At 55.3% G+C, this 22579-nt stretch overlaps 1 protein-coding gene across 8 annotated transcripts in view; it reads left to right on the forward strand.

Moving 5' to 3' along the window:
* Positions 1–22579, forward strand: part of LOC118256732 (uncharacterized) — a 62435-nt gene that overhangs the window by 26192 nt on the left and 13664 nt on the right. For 4 of the 8 annotated variants that reach the window (XM_050716998.1, XM_050716999.1, XM_050717000.1 and 1 more), the window contains exon 2: positions 4710–4758. The gene's annotated coding sequence lies outside the window, so the exon portion shown is untranslated. Of the gene's footprint in view, positions 1–2988; positions 3177–4156; positions 4190–4709; positions 4759–5670; positions 5700–7721; positions 8107–18748; positions 19240–19902; positions 20897–22579 lie in introns of those variants that run through there. The other 4 variants (XM_035563947.2, XM_050717002.1, XM_050717004.1 and 1 more) reach the window with 4 other exon arrangements.

Raw genomic sequence — 22579 nt, forward strand, 5'->3', positions numbered from 1 at the left:
GGTGGCGGGAACTAGTCGGTGGCTTGTGGGATGCCTGCCGTTGCAATCGTGAATAAAAATGCTACTTCATTGAGATCCTTGCCTGAGCCTATGTTATTGGTTACAGAGTGTTTCTAACAAGGTGTTAGGGTTTTAAGGTTTTAGGGCTAAGGCACTAGGGTTGGGTTTCAGGGTTAGGGTTTTCAGGGTTTAGGGTTAGGATTTTAAGGTGGTTAGGGCTGGAATTGTAATAGGGTTTGGGGGTTAGTGTGTTAGGGCTTTAGAGTTTTTTGGGCTTTAGTGTTGATAGGGTTTTTAGGGTTAGGGTCTTAGGGTTTTATTTGTGGTCAGGTATTTAGGGTTAGGGTTTTAAGGTTTTAATTTTTTTTTTCAGGTTAAGGTCTCCAGGGTTAGGGTTTTGAGGGTCTTAATTTTTTGGGTTAGGGATTTTAGGCATAGGTCTTTAGGGGTTTAGTGTGTTAAATTTTATTGGGTTAGGGCTGTAAGGGTTTCTAGGGTTTTTAGGGTTAGGTTCAGGGGTTAGGATTAGATAGGTGGGGGCCTTAGATAGGGTTAGGGGTGAGCGTTGGTAGGGGTTAGGCCTAATATTATGGCGGAAGGCCAAAATAGGTGGGCCCCCCCCCAAAATTGAGGGGTCGAAGCCCCAAATTAGGGGAAGGAACCTCCAAATTGTGGGGTCCCCCAAAATCCGGTGGAAGAACTCTAATGTTAGGGGGAAACCCAAAAAAGGATGGTGGGGGACTCTAAAATTGGGGGGACCCCCAAAATTGGGGTTAAAGCCCCAGAACTCGGGGGGCGAAGCCCCAAATTAAGGAACCTCCAAAATGTGGTGAGAAGCCCAACATTGGGGGAAAGAACCTTTATATTAGGGCGGCAGGCCAAAAAAGGATGGTGGGGGACCCCAAAATTGTGGGGGGCTTGGAATTGGGGGGGAATCCCCAAAATGGAGGGGGAACCCCGAAACTGCGAAGCCCCAAATTAGGGGAAGGAACCCCAAAATTGTGGGGAAGAACCCTGAAATGGAGAGGTTAAAACCCAAAACTGATGGGAAACCCCCAAAACGGGGGAAAACCTCCATAAACACAAAACGGAAGGAGTAATGTAAGAGCAAATAATGGCGTCCTACGGCAAGCAGTGAGGCTCAATTTTCCGGGGAGTGCTGGGAAATGTAGTTCTTGGGCACTGGGTTTCCGGGAGGCCATGTTGTCTTCCCATTGCATGTCGGGAGGTGTAGTTCTCGAGAAGCCGCGTACCGGGCGGCCATGTTGGGAGTCCGGGGAATGCCGGGAGATGTAGTTCTCGGGCACTGGACTTCCGGGAGGCCATGCTGGTTGCCCCGAGCATGCCGGGAGATGTAGTTCTCGGGCACTGGACTTCCGGGAGGCCATGTTGGTTGCCCAGCGCATGCCGGGAGATGTAGTTCTCGGGCACTGGGCTTCCGGGAGGCCATGTTGGGTGCCCAGAGCATTCCGGGAGATGTAGTTCCTGGACATTGAACGTCCGGGAGGCCATATTGGATTAGGGTTCGGGTTAGGGTTAGGGTTCGGGTTAGGGTTAGGGTTAGGGTCATTAGGGTTAGGGTCATTAGGGTTAGGGTTAGGGTTAGGGCTAGGGTTAGGGCGTTAGGGTTAGGGCGTTAGGGTTAGGGGGTTATGGTTGGGTTAGGGTTAGGGTTAGGGTTAGGGTTAGGGTTAGGGGTTAGGGTTAGGGTTAGGCTTAGGGTTAGGGTTTTTAGGCCTAGGTTTATGCCTAGTGTTAGGCCTAGGCCTAGGGTTAAGGTTAGGGTTAGGGTTAGGGGTTAGGGTTAGGGTTAGGCTTAGGGTTAGGGTTTTTAGGCCTAGGTTTATGCCTAGTGTTAGGCCTGGGCCTAGGGTTAGACCTACGGTTAGGCCTAAGCCTAGGTTTTGGCCTAGGCCTAGGCCTAGGGTTAGGGTTAGGGTTAGGTTTAGGGTTTAGGGTTTAGGGTTAGGATTTTTAGGCCTAGGTTTAGGCCTAATGTTAGGCCTAGGCCTAGGCATAGACCTACTGTTAGGCCTAAGCCTTAGTTTTGGCCTAGGCCTAAGCCTAGGCCTAGGCTTTGGGTTGGGGTTAGAGTTAGGGTTAGGGTTAGGGTTAGGGGTTATGGGTTAGGGTTTAGGGTTAGAGTTAGGGTTAGGGTTAACTTTTAGGGTTAGGGTTAGGGTTAGGGTTTAAGGTTAGGGTTAGAGTTAGGGTTAGGGTTTAGGGTTAGGGTTTAGGGTTAGGGTTAGGGTTAGTGTTAGGGTTAGTGTTAGGGTTAGGGTTAGGGTTAGGGTTTGGGTTAGGGTTAGGGTTGGGGTTAGGGGTTAGGGTTAGGGTTAGGGTTAGGGTTAGGGTTAGGGTTAGTGTTAGTGTTAGGGTTACGGTTAGGGTTAGGGTTACTTAGAGGCATACAGTGGTAACCAGGCTAGAATAAGAGAAAGTGGGAACCAATAAGGAGGAGTTGTTAGGCTCGGATGGGCCTATAGCAGGCTATGCGTGATCAAAAGGAATGCACCAATCAGAAGTCTGTAACTGTTTGCCAGCCATGTGCAGCGTGTGTAGGGGCTCAGAAAAACTATATAAGATCTGGCATCGGGACAAGAAAGGGTCTCCATTTCTTGACTGTCTTGGAGTCTGTGTCGTCATTCCCTTCACCTCAGGGTGTGCTTTTCTCTTGTCTCTGCGGGTGCCTAGTGCAGTCTTGGACAGGGAAATCCCCATGTCACGGAGCAGTGAGGGAAGGTGAGAGTGTTGTCAGCGAGGTCATCCCTTATCGGAAGCAAAGGGAAAGACGTTCAGGTGCTTCCCTCTGAGGGTCTGAGGTGAGGCTGTTTGAGCCAGAGGAGTGGTGTGGCAGGTGGTTGCTTGCAAGCACAGTGGTCATTTTGTCCTTTTGTGTTGCCAGGTGGCATGGGTGATGCTGTCTACTCCTTTTGAGCTTGGATCTAATTTCCAGGTACAGAGGCAAGTGGACTGCTGTTTTAAAAGGATAAAATGAAATATGGAGTCACTTCTGTTGTTGAGGGATGGGTGCTAATGCTGGCAGCTGAATGTTTATCTTCTGTGTTTTTCTTTGTTCAGGCGGAAACGCAGTGTGCGATACGGAATGTCATGACCCGAGCTGCCTCTGGAGTGACTCTGGTGGGCGATGAAGAGATGCAGCAGTTGCTTTTGGGGTGCGGTTGTCAGCTGCAGTTACTTTACTACATCAAATAGAGTAAAATTCCAGTTTGCCTTTTCGAGGTGCTGTAAGTGGCTAAAGAGACCAGATGGAAGCATCTGCTCTGTGGGGTAGGTAAGCTGCTGAGGTAAAGGAGGGGATGAGAGTAACTGACCTACGGGTGCTGTGGCTTTTGCTGCTGTGGTTGCTTTCTCTTCTGTTTATCAGGTGCCACAGGCAAGGTGGACTGTGATAGTCTTTAGAATCGGAGCAAAGCAGGTCACTTGAATGCTGCCTGGTTCCTGAGAAAGGGGTTGTAGAGGAGAGAAGCTTTCAATATTCAAAGCTGAAGCAAAAGCCTGGGGATTGTTGCTTCTAGAAACACCCCAGTTCTCTTGTCTGCACTCTCTGCATGGTGTTGAGCTGAAAACCAGATAAAAAAAAATAGAAAAACACAGCTGGTGCTTGTGCTGCTGCCTGTCTACTTTGTTGTTTTTTGCCCCTCCCCTTTCCCAGGTGATTGGGTTTGGGTGGTGGGCGGGGCCAAATGGTATATGAGCCCCAGGCAAGGCATGAGGGAGCTCATTGTGCCTGGGCTGCTCTTAGGGGTAAGTGCTTTGTTTTTCCTTCTGTCAGTTGCAGGGTTCTTTAGGTGGGTTGGAGTCTCTGGACTGATGCGTACCGGTCTCTACTTGGAAACACACACCTTTTTGAGGTAGGGGCTAGGAGGGTCTTTTAGAGGAGAGCAATCTGTGTAGTAGGAGTAGGTGCCTTTATTGTGTGCAGCTCTTCTTCAGGTGATGAAATTGTTAGAGCATGTTTAGGGCTAGGATGGTAATGTTAGCTTGTGTGTTGTAGGTCCCTGAGGATTTTCACAGATTGATGGGGCTTGTTGTGATTCTTGGCCTGTATGTCGACTATTATCCAAGTTCCTAGTGTGGTGGTGAAGTGATGGAGCAGGGTTTAGGAGAACTGGATCCTGGAAGCTCCCTGTGCAAGCATGTATCTGAAAAGAGCAGCAGTAGGCAGGTAAGGTGTAGTCTTTTTCAGGGTGAGGGACGCTTTGTTATATTTCTGGAGCTTTTGCCTGCGGTTTGGCTGGCTGTAGAGTCTTTCGAGCTTGCAGCCTTCTAGATGTGAAGTGCTTGGAATTCACGTACTAGAGGTATGTTTAGGAGGGGTTGCCGGCTAACTTGTGTTTGGGAAATGGTGGGGTACGGTTCCTGTTTTGGGGGTTCTATTTTAATCTGTAGATAGATCAAGGCATTTGCGTAACTGTCCAGAGGATTGACAAAGAGCCTCAGTATGCATGGCAAGGGCCTTGACTGCATAAGGGCAGTATAAGGAAGAGGCTGAGCAGGGTCACCTTTTTCAGCTGTAAAGGATAAGTCTGTGATTAGCCCTGCTGGGGCTGCTGTGCATTCATGGCCTTTGTGGACCTGAGGGTGTTTTTTTTTTCTGGCTGTGGTCTCTGTGCTTGAGACCTCTGCAAGGAGCTGTACTGTTTGCGTGTCCTTCATGGGCATGACCTTCTCTTTGTTTCTTGTAGGCCAGGTCATGGGCATGGACTAAGCTGGAAACTGGAAAGAGACACGAGGGTGAGTGGATGGCAGTGTGTGCCCTGAGTTGGTGGGTGGATTGTGTTAGTCTGTTTGGTCTGTCGGGCAGGCTTTGCAAGCACTTGGGACAGCATTGTGCATCTCCTGCCGCGTTGCTGAGGGGCGTCAGGGGGTCCAGTTCCTGAAATGCTGACCCATCAGCATAGGCTTTTGGTTTTCAGATAGCCTACTCAAGTGTGTGATTTTTGCTGTGAGTGATGTTATTTCATGGAATTGATTTTTCTGTTTTGGTGTGTAATCTGTGATGCTCCTAGATTTTTCTTCCTATGTGAAAGAAAGGTTTAATGCCAGCTGAAGAAGATGAGTTACTTGCTTGGTCATAGTGTCCTCTCAATATTCAAAGCTGAAGCAAAAGCCTGGGGATTGTTGCTTCTAGAAACACCCCAGTTCTCTTGTCTGCACTCTCTGCATGGTGTTGAGCTGAAAAACCAGATGAAAAAAAAATAGAAAAACACAGCTGGTGCTTGTCCTGCTGCCTGTCTACTTTGTTTTTTGCCCCTCCCCTTTCCCAGGTGATTGTGTTTGGGTGGTGGGCGGGGCCAAATGGTATATGAGCCCCAGGCAAGGCATGAGGGAGCTCATTGTGCCTGGGCTGCTCTTAGGGGTAAGTGCTTTGTTTTTCCTTCTGTCAGTTGCAGGGTTCTTTAGGTGGGTCGGAGTCTCTGGATTTCTAGATTGTAAGTGCTTGGAATTCACTTGATAGAGGGATATTTAGCAGAGGTTGTTGGCTCGCTCCTTCTTGGGATGGTGGGGTCCACTTCTGTTTTGGGGTTATATTTTAATCTCTAGGTGCATCAAATGACTTGTGTAACTCTCCAGAGGACTAAAAAGAGCTTGATTACACACTGCAAGAGGCTTGACCACAGGTGCAGTATTACCAAGAGACTGAGCAGGGTCATATCATTTTTCATCTGTAAAGGGTAGGTCTGTGATTACCCCTGCTGGGGCTGCTGTGTGTGCATGGCTTTTTGGTGTTTGTGGAGCTCAGTTGTTTTTTTTGTGTGTATGTTCCTAGTTTTTTTGGAAGGGCAAATAGTGTGTGTGCTGAGTGTGGTTGGCAAGAGGAGGTGGGGAGCTGTTCAGGACTGGTAGGTTTGGTTTCTAGGAGCGTGCGGCATCCTTCCTGAAGTGCGATGTGACTGATTGTTGGGCGGGAATGTTCCAGCTCGTGTGTCTTAATGTAGCTTGTGTAGTGTGTTTTGTGTGGCCTGGGCAGAGTTTGGTGCGGAGCTGTGAGTGAAGAATCTGTTAGAGCTGGTGAGCAGCTGAAGTAAAGGAGCTGGTAAGAGAGGTATTGCAGCAGGTACGCTGTGGTTGTGAGGGCACCCAGTATGGGTGACCTGTTTGGTGAGAAACTGGAGCTGATTGATACGGCGGTGCACTAAGGGTTGAGAAGAAGGTTACTCAGAGGCATAGAGTGGTAACCAGGCTAGAAGAAGAGAAAGTGGGAACCAATAAGGAGGAGTTGTTAGGCTCGGATGGCCTATAGAGGGCTATGTGTGATCAAAAGGAATGCACCAATCAGAAGTCTGTAACTGTTTGCCAGCCATGTGCAGTGTGTGTAGGGGCCCAGAAAAACTATATAAGATCTGGCATTGGCACAATAAAGTTTCTCCATTTCTCGACTATCTTGGAGTCTGTGTTGTCATTCCCTTCAAATAGTGACCCCAACGTGATAAGGGGTAGAGCAGTGCTGTATGAGTGTCCGGAGGGAACCCAGCCGAATGAATCAAGCTTGCAGCTGGACTGCAGCTTCAACCGTGGGACATCACCTGAAGGACAGGTGAGCAGCTGGGCATTCACAATGGGAGCCAGTATCTCAGCAGCAGAAGAGGCAATAGTAAAATTATTAACGCAATTATTAATAAAAAGGGGTGTAAAATATGACCCATTTAAAATAAAGCTACTATCGAAGTTTTTGCAAAAACAAGGGGTCCCCTTGACGGTCTCAGCTGTGTTCGATGTAAAGACTTGGGAACAAGGGGGGAGAAAGTGTGGGAGGCAGCATCAAGTGGGGATACAAACGCTGCTGGGCTGCGGGCCCTCACCTTGCTCCTCCCCACTGCCGGAGGGCAGCGCCATGGCGGTGGGCAGGGTCCTGGCACCAGTGGCAGTCCCCGGAGCAAGGCAGGAGCTCACTGGAGAGGAAGAGCCCTGGCTCGCCGGACTGCAGAGCTGACAAGTTAAGACCACCTTCAACAAGCCCTTCCAGTATTATTCACCGGACTTCCTCGTTGGACACACTTGCTGCTCCCTATCTTGCTGGACAGTGGCCTCGTGATAATCATGGCCAAGCTGTTCCATGCATGAGAGACAAAGCCACTCAGACTGAAAGTGCCTGGGCTGAATAATATTTAGAAAAGAAGAGAGGCTCACACAAACGTTCAGCATCGTGGGGCAATCAAATGGTTTTGCAAGGTGTCTTTTGTATGAAAAGGTGTATTTTATAACAAAGACTTTTGTGGTGTGTAGCAGATAGTGTTTAAAAGACACTCTTCTGGTGACAATTCTCTCCCCCCTTTCCCCACACACTTTTTTTAGGAGGGAAGTTTCTTTCTACTTGGCTGTTTTACAGCTACTGGGACCAAAGGATTGCTGAAGTATTTCGGCAGTCTCAAATTATGTGACCTTGCTGAACAGCCTCAGCCCTAAACAAAAGGGCTGTCCTTTCCTTGCTTGATGTGGTAGTCCTGTAGCAACAAATTTAAGTACTTGAGACAGTAAAAGATGATGATTATTTTGGTTATCGCGTTTGTTGCAATTATAATAGTTACACCATGCCTGCTGCAATGATTGCAAAAAAAATGATTAATTGTTCGTTGCACACAATTTGCCTTGTAGAAACAAAAAAGGGGGAATTATGTCACCGTTTGGTGACAAACGAGCTGAATGATATGGTGATGCACTAAGGGTTAAGAAGAAGGTTACTCAGAGGCCTAGAGTGGTAACCAGGCTAGAAGAAGAGAAAGTGGGAACCAATAAGGAGGAGTTGTTAGGCTCGGACGGGCCTATAGCAGGCTCTGTGTGATCAAAAGGAATGCACCAATCAGAAGTCTGTAACTGTTTGCCAGCCATGTGCAGTGTGTGTAGGGGCTCAGAAAAACTATATAAGATCTGGCATTGGGACAAGAAAGGGTCTCCATTTCTTGACTGTCTTGGAGTCTGTGTCGTCATTCCCTTCACCTCAGGGTGTGCTTTTCTCTTTTCTCTGCGGGTGCCTAGTGCAGTCTTGGACAGGGAAATCCCCATGTCACGGAGCAGTGAGGGAAGGTGAGAGTGTTGTCAGCGAGGTCATCCCTTATCGGAAGCAAAGGGAAAGACGTTCAGGTGCTTCCCTCTGAGGGTCTGAGGTGAGGCTGTTTGAGCCAGAGGAGTGGTGTGGCAGGTGGTTGCTTGCAAGCACAGTGGTCATTTTGTCCTTTTGTGTTGCCAGGTGGCATGGGTGATGCTGTCTACTCCTTTTGAGCTTGGATCTAATTTCCAGGTACAGAGGCAAGTGGACTGCTGTTTTAAAAGGATAAAATGAAATATGGAGTCACTTCTGTTGTTGAGGGATGGGTGCTAATGCTGGCAGCTGAATGTTTGTCTTCTGTGTTTTTCTTTGTTCAGGCGGAAACGCAGTGTGCGATACGGAATGTCATGACCCGAGCTGCCTCTGGAGCGACTCTGGTGGGCGATGAAGAGATGCAGCAGTTGCTTTTGGGGTGCGGTTGTCGCTGCAGTTACTTTACTACATCAAATAGAGTAAAATTCCAGTTTGCCTTTTCGAGGTGCTGTAAGTGGCTAAAGAGAACAGATGGAAGCTTGAGGTGCTGTACGTGGCTAAAGAGACCAGATGGAAGCATCTGCTCTGTGGGGTAGGTAAGCTGCTGAGGTAAAGGAGGGGATGAGAGTAACTGACCTACGGGTGCTGTGGCTTTTGCTGCTGTGGTTGCTTTCTCTTCTGTTTATCAGGTGCCACAGGCAAGGTGGACTGTGATAGTCTTTAGAATCGGAGCAAAGCAGGTCACTTGAATGCTGCCTGGTTCCTGAGAAAGGGGTTGTAGAGGAGAGAAGCTTTCAATATTGAAAGCTGAAGCAAAAGCCTGGGGATTGTTGCTTCTAGAAACACCCCAGTTCTCTTGTCTGCCCTCTGCATGGTGTTGGGCTGAAAACCAGATGGAAAAAGAAAAAGAAAAGCACAGCTGGTGCTTGTCCTGCTGCCTGTCTACTTTGTTGTTTTTTGCCCCTCCCCTTTCCCAGGTGATTGTGTTTGGGTGGTGGGCGGGGCCAAATGGTATATGAGCCCCAGGCAAGGCATGAGGGAGCTCATTGTGCCTGGGCTGCTCTTAGGGGTAAGTGCTTTGTTTTTCCTTCTGTCAGTTGCAGGGTTCTTTAGGTGGGTTGGAGTCTCTGGACTGATGCGTACCGGTCTCTGCTTGGAAATACACACTCCTTTTCGAGGTAGGGGCTAGGAGGGTCTTTTAGAGGAGAGCAATCTGTGTAGTAGGAGTAGGCGCCTTTATTGCGTGCAGCTCTTCTTCAGGGGATGAAATTGTTCGAGCATGTTTAGGGCTAGGATGGTAATGTTAGCTTGTGTGTTGTAGGTCCCTGAGGATTTTCACAGACTGATGGGGCTTGTTGTGAGTCTTGGCCTGTATGTCAACTATTATCCAAGTTCCAAGTGTGGTGGTGAAGTGATGGAGCAGGGTTTAGGAGAAGTGGATCCTGGAAGCTCCCTGTGCAAGCATGTATCTGAAAAGAGCAGCAGTAGGCAGGTAAGGTGTAGTCTTTTTCAGGGTGAGGGACGCTTTGTTATATTTCTGGAGCTTTTGCCTGTGGTTTTGCTGGCTGTAGAGTCTTTAGAGCTTGCAGCCTTCTAGATGTGAAGTGCTTGGAATTCACGTACTAGAGGTATGTTTAGGAGGGGTTGCTGGCTGACTTGTGTTTGGGAAATGGTGGGGTACAGTTCCTGTTTTTGGGGTTCTATTTTAATCTGTAGATAGATCAAGGCATTTGCGTAACTGTCCAGAGGATTGACAAAGAGGCTCAGTATGCATGACAAGGGCCTTGACTGCATAAGGGCAGTCTAAGGAAGAGGCCGAGCAGGGTCACCTTTTTCAGCTGTAAAGGATAAGTCTGTGATTCCCCCTGCTGGGGCTGCTGTGCATTCATGGCCTTTGTGGACCTGAGGGTGTTTTTTTTTTCTGGCTGTGGTCTCTGTGCTTGAGACCTCTGCAAGGAGCTGTAGTCCTGTACTCGCCGGGGTGGGTCCTCCGGGGTGACCGGGGGTCCGCCGGGGGTCACCGGGGTTGGTCCTCCAGGGCGACCGGGGGCCCGCCGGGGGTCACCGGGGTGGGTCCTCCAGGGCGACCGGGGGCCCGCCGGGGGTCACCGGGGTGGGTCCTCCAGGGCGACCGGGGGCCCGCCGGGCGTCACCGGGGTGGGTCCTCCAGGGCGACCGGGGACCCGCCGGTGGTTACCGGGGTGGGTCCACCGGAGCGCCCGGGGGCCCATCAGGGATCACCAGGGAGGGTCCTCCAGGGAGCATGGTGGTCCGCTGGGAAGTCACCGAGGTGGGTTTTCCATGGTGCCTGGACGTCCGGCAGGGGCCACCAGGATGGGTCCTCCAGGGCGCCCAGGGACCCTTCGGGGGTCACCGGGGTGGGTCATCCGGGACGCCCGGGGGCCGTCCGGGGGTCACCGGGGTGGGTGCTCCGGGGCGCCTAAGGGCCCGCTGCGGGTCACCGTGGTGGGTCCTCTGGGGCGCCCAGGGGTCCGCTGGGGGTCACCAGGGTGGGTCCTCCGGGGCGCCCGGGGTACCGCCGGGGGAGAACGGCGGGGGTCCTCTGGGGCACCAGGGGTTCTGCCAGGAGTCACCGGGGTGGGTCCTCCGGAGCACCTGGGGGCCCGCCGGGGGTGACCGGGGTGGGTCCTCCGGGGCGCCCGGGGGCACGCCGGTGGTCACCGGGTTGGGTCCTCCGGAGCACCCGGGGGCACGCCAGGGATCACCGGGGTGGGTCTCCGGGGCGACCCGGGGCCCTCCGTGGGTCATCGGGGGGGGTCTTCCGGGGTGCCCGGGGTACTGCTGGGGGACCCCGGGGCGCGTCACCTGCGGTGCCCTGGGTTCCGCCAGGGGTCACCGGGGTGGGTCCTCCGGGGCGCCTGGGGGCCCGCCGAGGGTCACCGGGGTAGGTTCTTTGGGGCGCCTGAGGGCCTGCCGGGGGTCACTGGGGTGGGTCCTCCATGGAGCCCAGACGTCTGCCGGGGGCCACCAGGATGGGTCCTCCGGGGAGCCCTTGCACCCCCCGGGGGTCATCGGGGTGCGTCCTCCCAGGCGTCCAGGGGCCCGCTGGGGGTCACCGGGGTGGGTCGTCCGGGGTGCCCGTGGGCCCGCTGGGGGTCACCGGGATGGGTGTTCTAGGGCGCCCAGGGGCCCGCCGGGGTGGGTCCTCTGGGGTGACCCGGGGCCTTCTGCGGGTCACCGGGGTAGGTCCTCTGGGGCGCCCGGGGGACTCCGGGGGGGGTCCTCGCTGGCGCCCGGGGGTTCCACCAGGTGTCAGCGGGGTGCATCCTCCGGGGCGCCCGTGGGCCCGCCAGGGGTCACCGGCGTGGGTTCCCCGAGACGCCCAGGGGCCCGCCGGGGGTCACTGGTGTTGGCTCTCCGGGGCGCCCGGGGTCTGCCGGGTGTCACCTGGGTGGGTCCTCCGGGTGTCACCGGGGAGGGTCCTCCAGGGCGCCCGGTGACTCATCGGGGGTAACCGGGGTGGGTCCTTCGGGGCGCCCGGGGAACCGCCGGGGTAGAGCGGAGGGGGTCCTCTGGGGCGCCCTGGGGCCCGCCGGGGGTCACCGGGGTGGGTCCTCCGGGGCGCCCTGGGGCCCGCCGGGGGTCACCGGGGTGGGTTCTCCGGGGCGCCCGTGGGCACGCCGGGGGTCATCGGAGTGGGTCCTCCGGGGCGCCCGGGGGTCCACCGAGGGTCACTGGGGTGGGTCTACCACGGAACTCAGGGGCCCGCCGGGGGACACCGGGATGGGTCCTCTGGGGCGCCTGGGGTTCCGCCGGGGGTCACCGGATTGGGTCCTCCGTGGCGCCTGGGTGCCCACCGGGGGTCACCAGGGTGGGTCCTCCGGGGCCGCCGGGGGTCACCGGGGTGGGTCGTCTGGGGTGCCCCTGGGCACGCTGGGGGTCACCGGGATGGGTGTCCCAGGGCTCCCAGGGGCCCGCCGGGGGTCACCGGGGTGGGTCCTCCGGGGTGACCCGGGGCCCTCTGCAGGTCACCAGGGTAGGTCCTCCGGTGCCCCTGGCATACCGCCACGGGACACCGGAGGGGGTCCTCTGGGGTGCCCGGGGTTCCGCCAGGGGTCACTGGGGTTTGTCCTCCGGGGCACCCGGGGGCCCGCCGAGGGTGACCGGGGTGGATCCTCCGGGGTGCCGGGGGGTCCGCCGCGGGTCACCGCAGTGGGTCCTCCGGGGCGCCCGGGTGCCCGCCGGGAGTGACCGGGCTGAGTTCTCCGGGGCGCCTGAGGGCCCGCCGGGGGTCACCGGGGTTGGTCCTCCGGGGCGCCCAAGGACCCATTGGGCGTCACCGGGGTGGGTCGTCCGGAGCGCCCGTGCACCTGCCGTGGGTCACCGGGGAGGGTCCTCCAGGGCACCCGGGGGCCCGTTGTGGGTCACCGGGGTGAGACTTCCAGGGCGCTCGGGGGCCGCCGGGGGTTACCGGGGTGGGTCCACCGGAGCGCCCGGTGGCCCATCGGGGGTCACCAGCGCGGGACATCCAGGGCGCCCGGGGGTCCACCAGGTGCCACCAGGATGGGTCCTCCAGGGCACCCGGGGGCCTGTCGGGGGTGACGGGGATGGGTCCTCCAGGGCTCCCGGGGGCCCGCCAGTAGTCACCGGGGTGGCTCCTCCAGGGCGCCCGTGGGCCCGCTTGGAGTCCCCGGGGTGGGTCCTCCTGGGCGCCCGGGGCTCTGCACGGTGTCACCGGGGTTAGTCCTCTGGGACGCCCGGAGGCGCGCTGTGCGTCACTTGGGTGGGTCCTATGGGGCGCCCGTGCACCTGCTGGGGGTCACCGGGGAGGGTCCTCCGGGGTGCCCGGGGGCCCGTCGGGGGTCACCGGGGTGGGTCCTCCAGGGCGCCCGGGGGCCCGCCAGGGGTCACCGGGGTGGGTCCTCCAGGGCGCCCGGGGGCCCACCGGGGGTCACCGGGTTGGGTCCATTAGGGCGCCCGGGTGCCTGTCGGGGGTGACCGGGATGGGTCCTCCAGGGCGCCTGGGGGCCCGCCGGTAGTCACCGGGGTTGGTCATCTTGGGCACCCTGGGGTCCGCCGGTGGTCACCGGGGTTGGTCCTCCGGGGTCCCGGGGGCCCGCCGGGGGTCACCGGGGTGGGTCCTCCAGGGCCCCTGAGGGCCCGCCGGGGGTCACTGGGGTGGTTCCTCCGGGGTGCCCGAGTGCCCACCGGGGGTAACCGGGGTTGGTCCTCCGGGGTGACAGGGGTCTGTTGGGGGTCACCGGGGTGGGTCCTCCGGGGCCGCAGGGGGTCCACCGGGGGGTCACCGGGGTGGGTCGTCCGGGGAGCCCAGCGGCGTGTCGGTTGTCATCGGGATGGGTCCTCCGCGGTGCCCGTGGGCCCGCTGTGGGTCACCGTTGTGGGTCCTCTGGGGCGCCCGGGCGACCCGTCGGGGGTCACCGGCATGTGTCCTCCGAGGCGCCTGATATAGTGTCACAGCAGGTTGTCCTCCGGGGCACCTGGGTGTCCCAAAGGATGTCACCAGGCAGTTTTCCATCGGAGCACCCCCTTTACGCCAGAGGTCACCAGAGGCTGGGCACTGAGGCATCCGGGAGTGCCTACACTGTCAGAGGGGGTGGTCGCCTGGGGCACTTGGGAGGGTGTTCCACAGTCTGTCACCAGGAGCTCTACACTGGGACACATGTAGTTCTCAAATACTGTCACCGGGGGTTGTCCTCTGGGGCAAATATGGGATACAAATACTCTCACCGCCGGTTCTCCTCCTCCTCCTCTGGGGGCCTGCGCTTTTGGGCCTGTCTGTAGCATTTGGCACCTGCATTAATACTTTTTTTGGCATATGTTTAGGCTTTTGGGGCCTAGCTGTAGTGCTTGGGGCCTGTGTCTGGGGTTTTCTGTAGCGTTTTGGTCGCGTGTTTGTGATTTGGGCCCTGTATCCAGGGTTTTGCCTTTTCTGTAGTTTTCAGCTTTGTGCTTGTTTCTTTGTTGGCTGTCTGGGGTTAGGGGCAGTTTGAGGTTTGGATCATTAGTCAGTGTCATTAGCGATGGGGAGTTGATGTGAAGGGTTAGGGTTGTGGTTAGAGTTGTTAAGGGTAAAGGGAATAAGGATTTTCAGGTAAGGGGATCAAGGTTGTGGGAATAAAAATGTTTTTGCACAGAGTTACATCATTTAGAGGGAAGGAAGGTGGTATTGAGATATGCTTGCAGCGATAAGAAAGCTTAACAGACAAACTTGTAAAATGCAGACAACCACACTCCTTAGAGCAATTGGGTGGAAATCACAGTGTAAGTAAATCACAGTGTAATCACTCCGGGCGCCCCGTTGGACCCAGCCCGGTAAGCCCCGACGGCCCCCGGTCGCCCCGGAGGACCCACCCCGGTGACCCCCGGCAGACCGCCCGGAGCCCCGGAGGACCCACCGCGGTGAACCCCAGTGGACACCCGGGCTCCACGGAGGAACCACCCCAGTGACCCCCGGCGGGCCCCAGGGCGCCCGTGAGAACCCACTCCGTTGACCCCCGGCAGGCCCCCGGGTGCCCCGGAGGACCCACACTGGTGACCCCCAGCAGGCTCCCGGGCGCCCTGGAGGACCCACCCCAGTGACCCCCGAAGGATCCCCGGGGGCCCCGGAGGAGCCACCCCGGTGATCCCTGGTGGGCCTCACGGCGCTGCGGAGGACCGACCCCGGTAACCCCCGGCGGTCCTCGGGTCGCCCCGGAGGACGCACCTGGTGACCACCGTCGGGCCCACGGTCACCACGGAGGACCCACCCCGGTGAAGCCTAGTGGACACCCGGGCTCCCCGCAGGACCCACCCCGGTGACCCCCTGTGGACCCCCGGGCCCGCTGGAGGAACCACCCCGGTGACCCCCGGCGGGCCCCCGGGCACCCTGGAGGAACCACCCCGGTGACCCCTGGCGGACACCCGGGCACTCCGGAGGACCCACCCCGGGGACCCCTGGCGGGCCCCCGGGCACCCCGGTGGACCCACCGCGGTGACCCCCGGCAGCACCCAGGCGCCCCGGAGGACCCACCCTGGTGACCCCTGGCGGGTACCCAGGCGCCCCGGAGGACCCACCCCTGTGACCCCCGGCGGGCCCCTGTGCGCCCCAGAGGGACACACCGTGGTGACCCCCCGCGGGCCCACGGGCGCCCCGGAGGACCCACTCTGGTGATCCCTGGCGGACCCCCGGGCGCCCCGAAGGACCCCCCCCCAGTGACCCCCGGCAGGCCCCCCAGACGCCCCGGAGGACCCACCCCGATGACCCCCGGCAGACCCCCCTGCGCCCCAGAGATCCCACCCCGGTGACCCCCGGTGCGCCCCTGGTTGCCCCAGAGGACCCACCAGGCTGATCCCCGGCGGGCCCACGGGTGCCCCGGAGGACCCACCCCGGTGACCCCCGGCGGACCCACGGGCGCCCTGGAGGACCCACCTCAGTGATCCCCGCCGGGCCTCCGGGCACCCGGCAGGACCCACCCCGGTGAGCCCCGGCTGGCCCCTGGTCGCCGCGGAGGATCCACCCCGGTGACCCCCGTCGGGCCCCCGGCCGCCCCAGAGGACCCACCCTGGTGACCCCCGGCGGGCCCCCAGTTGCCCTGGAGGACGCACCCCGGTGACCCCCGGGGGCCCCTGGGCACCCCGGAGGACCCACCCCTGTGACCCCCGGCGGGCCCACGGGCGCCCCGGAGGACCCACCCCAGTGACCCCCAGCGGACCCGTAGGCACTCTGGAGGACCCACCCAGGTGACCCCGGGCGGACCCCCGGGCGCCCCGGAGGACCCACCCTGGTGACCCCCGGCGGGCCCCTGGGAGCCCTGAAGGACCCACCCTGCTTACCCCCGGCAGACCCCCGGGCGCCCCGGAGGACCCACCCCGGTGGCCCCTGGCGGATCCCCGGTCTCCCTGGAGGACCCACCCCGGTGACCCCTGGCGAAGCCCCGGTCGCTCCGGAGGACCTACCCCGGTGACCCCCGGCGGGACCTAGTAGGTGGCGGGAACTAGTCGGTGGCTTGTGGGATGCCTGCCGTTGCAATCGTGAATAAAAATGCTACTTCATTGAGATCCTTGCCTGAGCCTATGTTATTGGTTACAGAGTGTTTCTAACAAGGTGTTAGGGTTTTAAGGTTTTAGGGCTAAGGCACTAGGGTTGGGTTTCAGGGTTAGGGTTTTCAGGGTTTAGGGTTAGGATTTTAAGGTGGTTAGGGCTGGAATTGTAATAGGGTTTGGGGGTTAGTGTGTTAGGGCTTTAGAGTTTTTTGGGCTTTAGTGTTGATAGGGTTTTTAGGGTTAGGGTCTTAGGGTTTTATTTGTGGTCAGGTATTTAGGGTTAGGGTTTTAAGGTTTTAATTTTTTTTTTCAGGTTAAGGTCTCCAGGGTTAGGGTTTTGAGGGTCTTAATTTTTTGGGTTAGGGATTTTAGGCATAGGTCTTTAGGGGTTTAGTGTGTTAAATTTTATTGGGTTAGGGCTGTAAGGGTTTCTAGGGTTTTTAGGGTTAGGTTCAGGGGTTAGGATTAGATAGGTGGGGGCCTTAGATAGGGTTAGGGGTGAGCGTTGGTAGGGGTTAGGCCTAATATTATGGCGGAAGGCCAAAATAGGTGGCCCCCCCCCAAAATTGAGGGGTCGAAGCCCCAAATTAGGGGAAGGAACCTCCAAATTGTGGGGTCCCCCAAAATCCGGTGGAAGAACTCTAATATTAGGGGGAAACCCAAAAAAGGATGGTGGGGGACTCTAAAATTGGGGGGACCCCCAAAATTGGGGTTAAAGCCCCAGAACTCGGGGGGCGAAGCCCCAAATTAAGGAACCTCCAAAATGTGGTGAGAAGCCCAACATTGGGGGAAAGAACCTTTATATTAGGGCGGCAGGCCAAAAAAGGATGGTGGGGGACCCCAAAATTGTGGGGGGCTTGGAATTGGGGGGGAATCCCCAAAATGGAGGGGGAACCCCGAAACTGCGAAGCCCCAAATTAGGGGAAGGAACCCCAAAATTGTGGGGAAGAACCCTGAAATGGAGAGGTTAAAACCCAAAACTGATGGGAAACCCCCAAAACGGGGGAAAACCTCCATAAACACAAAACGGAAGGAGTAATGTAAGAGCAAATAATGGCGTCCTACGGCAAGCAGTGAGGCTCAATTTTCCGGGGAGTGCTGGGAAATGTAGTTCTTGGGCACTGGGTTTCCGGGAGGCCATGTTGTCTTCCCATTGCATGTCGGGAGGTGTAGTTCTCGAGAAGCCGCTTACCGGGCGGCCATGTTGGGAGTCCGGGGAATGCCGGGAGATGTAGTTCTCGGGCACTGGACTTCCGGGAGGCCATGCTGGTTGCCCCGAGCATGCCGGGAGATGTAGTTCTCGGGCACTGGGCTTCCGGGAGGCCATGTTGGGTGCCCAGAGCATTCCGGGAGATGTAGTTCCTGGACATTGAACGTCCGGGAGGCCATATTGGATTAGGGTTCGGGTTAGGGTTAGGGTTCGGGTTAGGGTTAGGGTTAGGGTCATTAGGGTTAGGGTCATTAGGGTTAGGGTTAGGGTTAGGGCTAGGGTTAGGGCGTTAGGGTTAGGGCGTTAGGGTTAGGGGGTTATGGTTGGGTTAGGGTTAGGGTTAGGGTTAGGGTTAGGGTTAGGGGTTAGGGTTAGGGTTAGGCTTAGGGTTAGGGTTTTTAGGCCTAGGTTTATGCCTAGTGTTAGGCCTAGGCCTAGGGTTAAGGTTAGGGTTAGGGTTAGGGGTTAGGGTTAGGGTTAGGCTTAGGGTTAGGGTTTTTAGGCCTAGGTTTATGCCTAGTGTTAGGCCTGGGCCTAGGGTTAGACCTACGGTTAGGCCTAAGCCTAGGTTTTGGCCTAGGCCTAGGCCTAGGGTTAGGGTTAGGGTTAGGTTTAGGGTTTAGGGTTTAGGGTTAGGATTTTTAGGCCTAGGTTTAGGCCTAATGTTAGGCCTAGGCCTAGGCATAGACCTACTGTTAGGCCTAAGCCTTAGTTTTGGCCTAGGCCTAAGCCTAGGCCTAGGCTTTGGGTTGGGGTTAGAGTTAGGGTTAGGGTTAGGGTTAGGGGTTATGGGTTAGGGTTTAGGGTTAGGGTTTAGGGTTAGAGTTAGGGTTAGGGTTAACTTTTAGGGTTAGGGTTAGGGTTAGGGTTTAAGGTTAGGGTTAGAGTTAGGGTTAGGGTTTAGGGTTAGGGTTTAGGGTTAGGGTTAGGGTTAGGGTTAGGGTTAGTGTTAGGGTTAGTGTTAGGGTTAGGGTTAGGGTTAGGGTTTGGGTTAGGGTTAGGGTTGGGTTAGGGGTTAGGGTTAGGGTTAGGGTTAGGGTTAGGGTTAGGGTTAGTGTTAGTGTTAGGGTTACGGTTAGGGTTAGGGTTACTTAGAGGCATACAGTGGTAACCAGGCTAGAATAAGAGAAAGTGGGAACCAATAAGGAGGAGTTGTTAGGCTCGGATGGGCCTATAGCAGGCTATGCGTGATCAAAAGGAATGCACCAATCAGAAGTCTGTAACTGTTTGCCAGCCATGTGCAGCGTGTGTAGGGGCTCAGAAAAACTATATAAGATCTGGCATCGGGACAATAAAGGGTCTCCATTTCTCGACTATCTTGGAGTCTGTGTCGTCATTCCCTTCACCTCAGGGTGTGCTTTTCTCTTGTCTCTGCGGGTGCCTAGTGCAGTCTTGGACAGGGAAATCCCCATGTCACGGAGCAGTGAGGGAAGGTGAGAGTGTTGTCAGCGAGGTCATCCCTTATCGGAAGCAAAGGGAAAGACATTCAGGTGCTTCCCTCTGAGGGTCTGAGGTGAGGCTGTTTGGGCCAGAGGAGTGGTGTGGCAGGTGGTTGCTTGCAAGCACAGTGGTCATTTTGTCCTTTTGTGTTGCCAGGTGGCATGGGTGATGCTGTCTACTCCTTTTGAGCTTGGATCTAATTTCCAGGTACAGAGGCAAGTGGACTGCTGTTTTAAAAGGATAAAATGAAATATGGAGTCACTTCTGTTGTTGAGGGATGGGTGCTAATGCTGGCAGCTGAATGTTTATCTTCTGTGTTTTTCTTTGTTCAGGCGGAAACGCAGTGTGCGATACGGAATGTCATGACCCGAGCTGCCTCTGGAGTGACTCTGGTGGGCGATGAAGAGATGCAGCAGTTGCTTTTGGGGTGCGGTTGTCACTGCAGTTACTTTACTACATCAAATAGAGTAAAATTCCAGTTTGCCTTTTCGAGGTGCTGTAAGTGGCTAAAGAGACCAGATGGAAGCATCTGCTCTGTGGGGTAGGTAAGCTGCTGAGGTAAAGGAGGGGATGAGAGTAACTGACCTACGGGTGCTGTGGCTTTTGCTGCTGTGGTTGCTTTCTCTTCTGTTTATCAGGTGCCACAGGCAAGGTGGACTGTGATAGTCTTTAGAATCGGAGCAAAGCAGGTCACTTGAATGCTGCCTGGTTCCTGAGAAAGGGGTTGTAGAGGAGAGAAGCTTTCAATATTCAAAGCTGAAGCAAAAGCCTGGGGATTGTTGCTTCTAGAAACACCCCAGTTCTCTTGTCTGCACTCTCTGCATGGTGTTGAGCTGAAAACCAGATGAAAAAAAAAAGAAAAACACAGCTGGTGCTTGTCCTGCTGCCTGTCTACTTTGTTGTTTTTTGCCCCTCCCCTTTCCCAGGTGATTGGGTTTGGGTGGTGGGCGGGGCCAAATGGTATATGAGCCCCAGGCAAGGCATGAGGGAGCTCATTGTGCCTGGGCTGCTCTTAGGGGTAAGTGCTTTGTTTTTCCTTCTGTCAGTTGCAGGGTTCTTTAGGTGGGTCGGAGTCTCTGGATTTCTAGATTGTAAGTGCTTGGAATTCCTCTTGATAGAGGGATATTTAGCAGAGGTTGTTGGCTCGCTCCTTTTTGGGATGGTGGGGTCCACTTCTGTTTTGGGGTTATATTTTAATCTCTAGGTGCATCAAACCACTCGTGTAACTCTCCAGAGGACTAAAAAGAGCTTGATTACACACTGCAAGAGGCTTGACCACAGGTGCAGTATTACCAAGAGACTGAGCAGGGTCATATCATTTTTCATCTGTAAAGGGTAGGTCTGTGATTACCCCTGCTGGGGCTGCTGTGTGTGCATGGCTTTTTGGTGTTTGTGGAGCTCAGTTGTTTTTTTTGTGTGTATGTTCCTACTTTTTTTTGAAGGGCAAATAGTGTGTGTGCTGAGTGTGGTTGGCAAGAGGAGGTGGGGAGCTGTTCAGGACTGGTAGGTTTGGTTTCTAGGAGCGTGCGGCATCCTTCCTGAAGTGCGATGTGACTGATTGTTGGGCGGGAATGTTCCAGCTCGTGTGTCTTAATGTAGCTTGTGTAGTGTGTTTTGTGTGGCCTGGGCAGAGTTTGGTGCGGAGCTGTGAGTGAAGAATCTGTTAGAGCTGGTGAGCAGCTGAAGTAAAGGAGCTGGTAAGAGAGGTATTGCAGCAGGTACGCTGTGGTTGTGAGGTGCCTCAGTATGGGTGACCTGTTTGGTGAGAAACTGGAGCTGATTGATACGGCGGTGCACTAAGGGTTGAGAAGAAGGTTACTCAGAGGCATAGAGTGGTAACCAGGCTAGAAGAAGAGAAAGTGGGAACCAATAAGGAGGAGTTGTTAGGCTCGGACGGCCTATAGAGGGCTATGCGTGATCAAAAGGAATGCACCAATCAGAAGTCTGTAACTGTTTGCCAGCCATGTGCAGCGTGTGTAGGGGCCCAGAAAAACTATATAAGATCTGGCATTGGAACAATAAAGTTTCTCCATTTCTCGACTATCTTGGAGTCTGTGTTGTCATTCCCTTCAAATAGTGACCCCAACGTGATAAGGGGTAGAGCAGTGCTGTATGAGCGTCCGGAGGGAACCCAGCCGAATGAATCAAGCTTGCAGCTGGACTGCAGCTTCAACTGTGGGACATCACCTGAAGGACAGGTGAGCAGCTGGGCATTCACAATGGGAGCCAGTATCTCAGCAGCAGAAGAGGCAATAGTAAAATTATTAACGCAATTATTAATAAAAAGGGGTGTAAAATATGACCCATTTAAAATAAAGCTACTATCGAAGTTTTTGCAAAAACAAGGGGTCCCCTTGACGGTCTCAGCTGTGTTCGATGTAAAGACTTGGGAACAAGGGGGGAGAAAGTGTGGGAGGCAGCATCAAGTGGGGATACAAACGCTGCTGGGCTGCGGGCCCTCACCTTGCTCCTCCCCACTGCCGGAGGGCAGCGCCATGGCGGTGGGCAGGGTCCGGCACCAGTGGCAGTCCCCGGAGCAAGGCAGGAGCTCACTGGAGAGGAAGAGCCCTGGCTCGCCGGACTGCAGAGCTGACAAGTTAAGACCACCTTCATCAAGCCCTTCCAGTATTATTCACCGGACTTCCTCGTTGGACACACTTGCTGCTCCCTATCTTGCTGGACAGTGGCCTCGTGATAATCATGGCCAAGCTGTTCCATGTATGAGAGACAAAGCCACTCAGACTGAAAGTGCCTGGGCTGAATAATATTTAGAAAAGAAGAGAGGCTCACACAAACGTTCAGCATCGTGGGGCAATCAAATGGTTTTGCAAGATGTCTTTTGTATGAAAAGGTGTATTTTATAACAAAGACTTTTGTGGTGTGTAGCAGATAGTGTTTAAAAGACACTCTTCTGGTGACAATTCTCTCCCCCCTTTCCCCACACACTTTTTTTAGGAGGGAAGTTTCTTTCTACTTGGCTGTTTTACAGCTACTGGGACCAAAGGATTGCTGAAGTATTTCGGCAGTCTCAAATTATGTGACCTTGCTGAACAGCCTCAGCCCTAAACAAAAGGGCTGTCCTTTCCTTGCTTGATGTGGTAGTCCTGTAGCAACAAATTTAAGTACTTGAGACAGTAAAAGATAATGATTATTTTGTTTATCGCGTTTGTTGCAATTATAATAGTTACACCATGCCTGCTGCAATGATTGCAAAAAAAATGATTAATTGTTCGTTGCACACAATTCCCCTTGTAGAAACAAAAAAGGGGGAATTATGTCACCGTTCGGTGACAAACTGGAGCTGAATGATATGGTGATGCACTAAGGGTTAAGAAGAAGGTTACTCAGAGGCATAGAGTGGTAACCAGGCTAGAAGAAGAGAAAGTGGGAACCAATAAGGAGGAGTTGTTAGGCTCGGACGGGCCTATAGCAGGCTATGTGTGATCAAAAGGAATGCATCAATCAGAAGTCTGTAACTGTTTGCCAGCCATGTGCAGCGTGTGTAGGGGCTCAGAAAAACTATATAAGATCTGGCATTGGGACAATAAAGGGTCTCCATTTCTTGACTATCTTGGAGTCTGTGTCGTCATTCCCTTCACCTCAGGGTGTGCTTTTCTCTTGTCTCTGCGGGTGCCTAGTGCAGTCTTGGACAGGGAAATCCCCATGTCACGGAGCAGTGAGGGAAGGTGAGAGTGTTGTCAGCGAGGTCATCCCTTATCGGAAGCAAAGGGAAAGACAGTTCAGGTGCTTCCCTCTGAGGGTCTGAGGTGAGGCTGTTTGGGCCAGAGGAGTGGTGTGGCAGGTGGTTGCTTGCAAGCACAGTGGTCATTTTGTCCTTTTGTGTTGCCAGGTGGCATGGGTGATGCTGTCTACTCCTTTTG

The sequence above is a fragment of the Cygnus atratus genome, unplaced genomic scaffold (genome assembly GCF_013377495.2).
Source record: "Cygnus atratus isolate AKBS03 ecotype Queensland, Australia unplaced genomic scaffold, CAtr_DNAZoo_HiC_assembly HiC_scaffold_78, whole genome shotgun sequence".
NCBI classification, from domain to species: domain Eukaryota; kingdom Metazoa; phylum Chordata; class Aves; order Anseriformes; family Anatidae; genus Cygnus; species Cygnus atratus.